The 7,936-nt window shown below is 43.1% G+C and overlaps 1 non-coding gene across 1 annotated transcript; it reads left to right on the top strand.

The window, feature by feature from the left end:
• Nucleotides 1-213: 213 nt before the first annotated feature.
• Nucleotides 214-287, top strand: TRNAT-UGU. The gene has a single exon. It is a non-coding gene; the product is annotated as a tRNA-Thr (tRNA).
• Nucleotides 288-7,936: the final 7,649 nt, after the last annotated feature.

The following is a 7,936-nucleotide window of genomic DNA, read 5'->3' as shown; positions in this document are numbered from 1 at the left end:
GCGTGGCCTTGACTGTCCCTGAGGGTTATTCTTGGCGGAGTGAAGTGCCGGGAGCCCCAACACGCAAGCGGCGCCAAGCTGCTCCCGCTCAAGAAACGAAACGACGTATTGGGTTTCGTGCGCTTTCTCGCGGGAACGGGCTCTGCGCGCTCCGGCGACAGTAGTTCATGGAACAGCAAGGACAGACCCGGCACTAGCGCAGGCGCACGTGCGGGCTCCGTGGCTTAGCTGGTTAAAGCGCCTGTCTTGTAAACAGGAGATCCTGGGTTCGACTCCCAGCGGGGCCTAGGCTTTTTCCTCTTCTCCTCTTCTCCGAAAGCTGCTTTCCCCTTATATAAATTCTGATCCAATCACTCCGAAGCAGTTGTGACTGCAAAACTCTCACTTTGAAGGGAAAGGGGTGTGCTTCTTTATGATAACTGACAGAGAGGGAAACAGAATGGAAATGGACTTACTGTGGATGAGAGCTGAGAAATCCAGAAATCAGTAACTTCCTTTGTGATAACTTTGCTGAAGCTCCTCCCTGTCCTCTCATTTTTGGGGAGGGGTGGAGGAAGAACAAGAAAAATGTTCCCAACGCTGAAAGCCTTTTTCTGAATTCCATATAATTAATTAGTGACTTGAGAGAATCCAGCATGTTATGGTTTTCCGAATACTACTACATTATGAAATAGTAGTGTATATTTTCTTATAGGTCTTCAGTTTTCAAGGAAGGGTTTTAGTCCCCAAGGAACTAAATAAGTTAGCCCCACTGGAAACTGAATTTTAATTCTGCAGTTAAAAACATAGAATGATCCTATAATGCAGTGATTTCTAAGCTGGGTGCGCATTTAAATCACCAAGGGAGCTTGTTCACATACAGTGTCTTGGTACTCATCCCCAGAAGTTTTAATTCCGGTTTGCTGAAGGACCCAGAGATGCATACTTTTAGCAAGTACTCTAAGTGATTTTGAAGCAAGTGAATTACCTTTGCAGAACTCCACATTACAGACATAGCTGAAGGAAAAGTGAGGTCAACAAATGCCCTTTGCACTTTCGTACTAATTCAGAAACATCTGCATACCCTCCTATCATCAAATTAGAATTATTGGAAGTCTGCAATATCCCAGGTGTTTGCAGATACACTCTCACTTAATCAACCCAACAATCCTGTCAAATATGTCTAATAATCAGCTCTTTGAAGATGAGGAAACAGGCTCAGTAATGTAATCAGACGGACAGTAAGGTCAGAGCTCAATGTCAAACCCAAGCCTGTCTGTCTGATTGTAGAACCATGCCTTTCTTATGATACCTGTCTTCTATTTTTATTAGGGTCAAGAATGAAGGCTTTGGCCACAGAGCCAAACAAAATTAAGCAACTTAGACTGATCTAAAACCTTAGTCTTATGGGTTTGGGAGCCCGAGATAACTTTCTGTTTTCTGTGAGAAAGTACTTGCCCAGAAAACACCTGACTCATGTTGGAATCCTGGAAGAGGAAAATGTAAAATAAAACTTGGGAAATCTATGGGAAAAGTTCTCCATGAAGAATGAACAGGGCAAATGAACAAACTGAATTGATCTTCTCTATCTCCTGGGCTCTCTCTGCTTTTGCCTGGGACATCCTCTCCTCCTCCCCTGATCCTTTGGATAGAAACATAGTGTATCAGTCAGCCAGGGCTGCCGTAACAAAGTATCACAAACCAAGTGGCTTACAGGACAAGTTCATCTTCTTAGAGTTCTGGAGGCCAGAGGTCTCAGATAAAGGTGCCGTCAGAGCTGGTTTCATGGTGCGGCCTTGCCTCTCCCTGGCAGGCCTCCACCTTCCTGCTTTGTCTTCACGTGGCCCTTCAAGGAGAGAGAGACGGTGAGACAGCTTTGGTATCACTTTCTCTTCCTATGAGGACACCAGTCTTATTAAGTAAGGGCACTGCCCTTAGGACCTCATTTAACCTTAATTCCTTAAAGGTCCTATCCCAAAATATAGTCAACGTTAAGGGCAGGGGGAACACAATTTAGTCCGTAACCGGTGGGAGAGGGAGAATCCCATGACTCAGCTCTGAGTGACAGCTTCATCTGGACAGCATCTAATTAGCTAAGTCCACCTGAAGAGGCAGCTTTGTGGATGTGCAGAAAGTGTGGAGATAAAGGTATTGTCACAGAGTTAGCAAGGCTTTGGGCTTTAAAGCACTTTTTTCTTTTTTCTTTTTTTTTTTTTTAAGATTTTAGTGTTTGTCAGAGACAGAGAGCACAAGCAGGGGGAGCAGCGGGCAGAGGGAGAGACAGGCTTCTGCCTAGCAAGGAACCCAATGCGGGACTTGATTCCAGAAGCCTGGGAGACACCCAATTAACTGAGCCACACAGGTATCCTACTTTCAAAGCACTTTTTAAATTACTTTAAATCTACACATATTAACCTACTATCATCACCATCATCATTGCCAACGGAGTATTTGTTTGGTTTCTGAAAACTGTTGGGGTAAATCCTACTCTCCCTTGCTGTTAAGATGGGATCAATAAGTGGAAGGACTGATGTAATCTGTCATCATAACTGGAACTGCAAGTGAGAGATGGACACTGTTTCTCCAGGGAGGTTCATTTGCCAATGACAGCCCCTCCGGAACCACTGGCATAGTGGTGAGAACTGGTTTTGTCTGCCTTTAATTCAGACTTGGAACCTATTTCTACAGAAGTACGTTCATCCTACCTGCCGTCTCAAGACCCTTAGTGGCTCTTACTGGATCCCAGCCAAATTGTACCTGCTTCCCCCTCTCAGGACTTTTGGAATCCAACCCTTTTGCAAACTTTCTCCCAACTAAATGTCTATCACTAATGACACCTGCTTGATACAAGTTCGGCTGAGAAGAGGTGTGTGCTTATGGTATCTCTTTCTATGCACCCAGCCTAGATGGCGCTGGGGTTGTTCAGTTTTATTTCGTTCTGAGACAGAAAACGAAGGTTCCAGATTCCGAACAAGATCAGGCAGGGTGAGATGACTCCATGAGCTAAGTGACTTCTCATTGTGCCAGACCAAGGGCTATCCTTTGTTGACTTTAATTTCAGAATTATGTCCGAAAGTTCCTGCTACCTTGGCGACCGAGGAAAGAGAACAGGTCAAGTCACTAAAGACTGGTTCTCTAAAGGGCGATACTTGGAAGACAAATGGGAAGATCAAATGTCATGAACAGTGACCAAGAAGCCGAAGCACTGAGGACTGGGGGTGGGGGAGTGGTGCTGTGGGATCTTGTTTTACTCTTCTTCATCTCAACTCAGATACACGAGCTTTCTGGCAAATGTAGCTTATTGTGTTCTCTCTTTTTGGAGAAGTGTTCCTTTGCCACTGCCTCTGCCTCAGTGTCTGTCCCTGTCCCTGTCCTTGGTGGTTAAACAGCAACAACAAACCATCCTAACAATGAATTCAGGTAGTTACGTGACATTTTGTGATGCGGAAGTTGGTCGAGTTGACCTAGAGGTGTCTTAGGGAAGCAGGAATCCATCCTCTGGTGAGCGGATGGACCCACAAGCCAAGCTTCACATTTACCTTTTTCAGGAGACCTTTTTTGGTTGAATCACGTATTCCTATCAATTTGCACATGCATGCCCCTTTCAGTTCACGGAATTTCCATTCTCCCGGCCCCTACGCACCCATCTCCTGACTTCCCAGCTGACGTTCTCAGCCTCTCTCCCTGGACTCCTGCAAATTTCTAGCCAACCCCCAGCTTCCAGTCCCCTCCTCTTCGATCCCTCACCCCATGGCCGCAGCAAATGCTCTGAGTGCTGCTCACGCCATCTCACAGCCCTCCCCAAAGCATCTTCATTTGCTCAGACTCCTTAACCGAGTATTCGAGACCGTCCATGTTACTCAGGTTATCTTTACATCCTGGCTTTCCACTGCAGCCCTGCGTGTACCCTACGCTGCAATGATGATACTGCGAGCATCCGTCCGTCAAAGAATGCGCACATACCTCTCGGATGCCCTTTGCCTTCACTTAGGGACACCGAGATCGCCTTCCATTCCTCCTTACCTTCTTACCTCGGCAGCTGCCGTAAGTAAGTTCAGGACCATTTCTTACTCATTGTACTTCATATGCACATGTCCCCCTCTGGAAGTCTGTGGGATCATCTTGTCCTGATTTATCTGAATTTCATGAACAATGCAACCACATGTGGGTCTTTTTTCTTTTGCTATGCTTGGATAGCTGGACACTCATGTCTTTTAGTTTGGGAATTTTTAAAGATAAATTCATTGGCTGATTTCTTCCTGTATATTTTCACATTCCTTCTAGGTAGAACTCTACCATTCAGATTTGAATGTTGATGAGGGAGGAAGAACACTTATTTTCTAATCCCTGCTTTTAATACAGTGGGAGAAGTTCCTGTACATTCACCAGGCAGGAAATGTATGTGGGAATGTTTCCAATTTATCGCAACTCTCTCCTTCATAGTTTTGAGAAAGAAAAAGGAATTTATCGGATTGGTAGACTTAAATTTTTTAATTAAAAAAATTGCAGTATAACCTATAATATTGTTTTTTAAGTTTTTTAAATTTATTTTTTTAAAGATTTATTTATTGGGGTTCCTGAGTGGCTCAGTGGGTTAGGCCTCTGCTTTCGGCTTGGATCGTGATCTCAGGGTCCTGGGATAGAGCCCCACATTGGGCTTTCTGCTCAGCGGGGAGCCTGCTTCCTCCTCTCTCTCTGTCTGCCTCACTGCCTACTTGTCATCTCTCTCTCAAATAAACAAAATCTTTAAAAAAAAGATTTATTTATTTAAGAGAAGGAGCAGGGGGAGGGGTAGAGGGAGAGGGAAACAAGTAGACTTCCTGCTGAGAGGGAGGCCTCCTGTTGAGTGGGAGCCCCATGACCCAGGACCCTGAGATCATGACCGGGCTGAAATCAGCTGCTTCACTGACTGAGCCACCCAGGCACTCCTATTTTATTTTTTTTAATTGAAGTACAATTAATGTACGGTGTCCAGAGCAAATATCATCCTCAATGGGAAAAAGCTTGCAGCCTTCCCGTTGAGATCAGGCACACGACAAGGATGCCCACTCTCACCACTCTTGTTCAACATAGTATTAGAAGTCCTAGCAACAGCAATCAGACAACAAAGAGAAATCAAAGGTATCCAAATTGGCAAGGAAGAAGTCAAACTCCCTCTCTTCACAGATGACCTGATTCTTTATATGGAAAACCCCAAAGACTCCACCCCCAAACTACTAGAACTCATACAGCAATTCAGTAACGTGGCAGGATACAAAGTCAATGTACAGAAATCAGTGGCTTTCTTATACACTAACAATGAAAATACAGAAAGGGAAATTAGAGAATCGATTCCATTTACTATAACACCAAGAACCATAAGATACCTGGGAATAAACCTAACCAAAGAGGTAAAGGATCTGTACTCAAGGAACTACAGAACACTCATGAAAGAAATCGAAGAAGACACAAAAAGATGGAAGACTGTTCCATGCTCTTGGATTGGAAGAATAAACATTGTTAAAATGTCTATACTGCCTAGAGCAATCTATACTTTTAATGCCATTCCGATCAAAATTCCACCGGTATTTTTCAAAGAGCTGGAGCAAATAATCCTAAAATTTGTATGGAATCAGAAGAAACCCCGAATTACTAAGGAAATGTTGAAAAACAAAAATAAAACTGGTGGCATCACGTTACCTGATTTCAAGCTTTACTACAAAGCTGTGATCACCAAGACAGCGTGGTACTGGCATAAAAATAGACACATAGACTAGTGGAACAGAGTGGAGAGCCCAGATATGGACCCTCAACTCTATAGTCAAATAATCTTCGACAAAACAGGAAAAAATATACAATGGAAAAAAAGACAGTCTCTTCAATAAATGGTGCTGGGAAAACTGGACAGTGATATGCAGAAGAATAAAACCCGACCATTCTCTTACACCGTACACAAAGATAAACTCGAAATGGATAAAAGACTTCAATGTGAGACAGGAATCCATTAGAATCCTAGAGGAGAACATAGGCCATAGCCTCTTTGATATCAACCACAGCAACTTCTTCCAAGATATGTCTCCAAAAGAAAGGAAACAAAAGCGAAAATGAACTTTTGGGACTTCATCAAGATCAAAAGCTTCTGCACAGCAAAGGAAACAGTCAACAAAACAAAAAGGCAACCCACGGAATGGGAAAAGATGTTTGCAAATGACAGTGCAGACAAAAGGTTGATATCCAGGATCTATAAAGAACTCCTCAAACTCAACACACACAAAACAGATAATCATATCAAAAAATGGGCAGAAGATATGAACAGACACTTTTTCAATGAAGACATACAAATGGCTATCAGACACATGAAAAAATGTTCATCATCACTAGCCATCAGGGAGATTCAAATTAAAACCACATTGAGATACCACCTTACACCAGTTAGAATGACCAAAATCAGCAAGACAGGAAACAACGTGTGTTGGAGAGGATTGGAGAAAGGGGAACCCTCTTACACCGTTGGTGGGAATGCAAGTTGGTGCAGCCACTTCGGAGAACAGTGTGGAGATTCCTGAAGAAATTAAGAATAGAGCTTCCCTATGACCCTGCAATTGCACTGCTGGGAATTTGCCCCAAAGATACAGATGTAGTGAAAAGAAGGGCCATCTGTACCCCAATGTTCATAGCAGCAATGGCCACGGTCGCCAAACTGTGGAAAGAACCAAGATGCTCTTCAACAGATGAATGGATAAGGAAGATGTGGTCCATATACACGATGGAGTATTATGCCTCTATCAGAAAGGATGAATACCCAACTTTTGTAGCAACATGGACGGGATTGGAAGAGATTATGCTGAGTGAAATAAGTCAAGCAGAGAGAGTCAAGTATCATATGGTTTCACTTATTTGTGGAGCATAACAAATAACATGGAAGACATGGGGAGATGGAGAGGAGAGGGAGTTGGGGGAAATTGGAGAGGGAGGTGAACCATGAGAGACTATGGACTCTGAAAAACAACCTGAGGGTCTAGAAGGGGCAGGGGGTGGGAGGTTGGGGAGCCAGGTGGTGGGTAATAGGGAGGGCACGTATTGCATGGTGCACTGGGAGTGTGCAAAAACAATGAACACTGTTATGCTGAAAAGAAATAAAAAAAATATATGGTGTTAGGGGTGCCTTTATCTCTAAAAAATAAGTAAGTCTTTTAAAAACACATACAGTGTTAAATTAAGATTAGTTATCTTGCAAATGGAGCTAAGCACGCTTGACTCAGCCACCTTGTCTCTGGTTGAATGTAACTTGTCTTCAGGATTCATCCTGCTCTGCTTCGCCATATGCTTGACCTATAGGCAGAGTCATCATGTGGTGTTGTGTGTGTGTGTGTGTGTGTGTGTGTGTGTGTGTTGGGGATGGGCGTGGGCGGGTCATCCATTTGTGCCAGTAACTGATGGGGTAGGTGCTCTCAAGGGTGAAGGAAAAGCAAGATGATTCGCTTGCATGACGTAGACCGTGATCTTCAGGCAGCTCTAACAACAATAATGCAAACACATTTTGATCATCTCTCTGGCATCTATTTCCATTTTTCATTTTGTTTTGAATTCATGAAGAGAACACTAGTGTTATTAGTCAAGTCCTCTAAAACCTGACAGGTCTCCTGATCTGATATTCTTTTTTTTTATCTCTTTTATTCCTTTCCTATATCTATATTTTTGTTCTACTTTCTAAGAATTTCCCACAACCTTTCAAAACTTTTATTTAATCTTTCCTTTATATCATATAATTTTCAACTACTATTTCGTGTTCTCTAAATATGCCCCCAATTTTCCAAGAATTCTCTTTGTGTTTCAAGGTTACAGTATCTCTTTAATGTCACCCGAGGTTTTCTCCTCCCTCCATTGTCTCTTTGAGTTATTTTTAAAAACCACTCGTATTTGCTTTTGTCTGTATCTTAGAGTTAAAAGCTGTCCTCAGATGTTTGGTTATTCTGGT

This window comes from Meles meles, chromosome 5 (genome assembly GCF_922984935.1).
Source record: "Meles meles chromosome 5, mMelMel3.1 paternal haplotype, whole genome shotgun sequence".
NCBI lineage: Eukaryota > Metazoa > Chordata > Mammalia > Carnivora > Mustelidae > Meles > Meles meles.
This window is presented reverse-complemented; position numbering and strand designations above follow the sequence as displayed.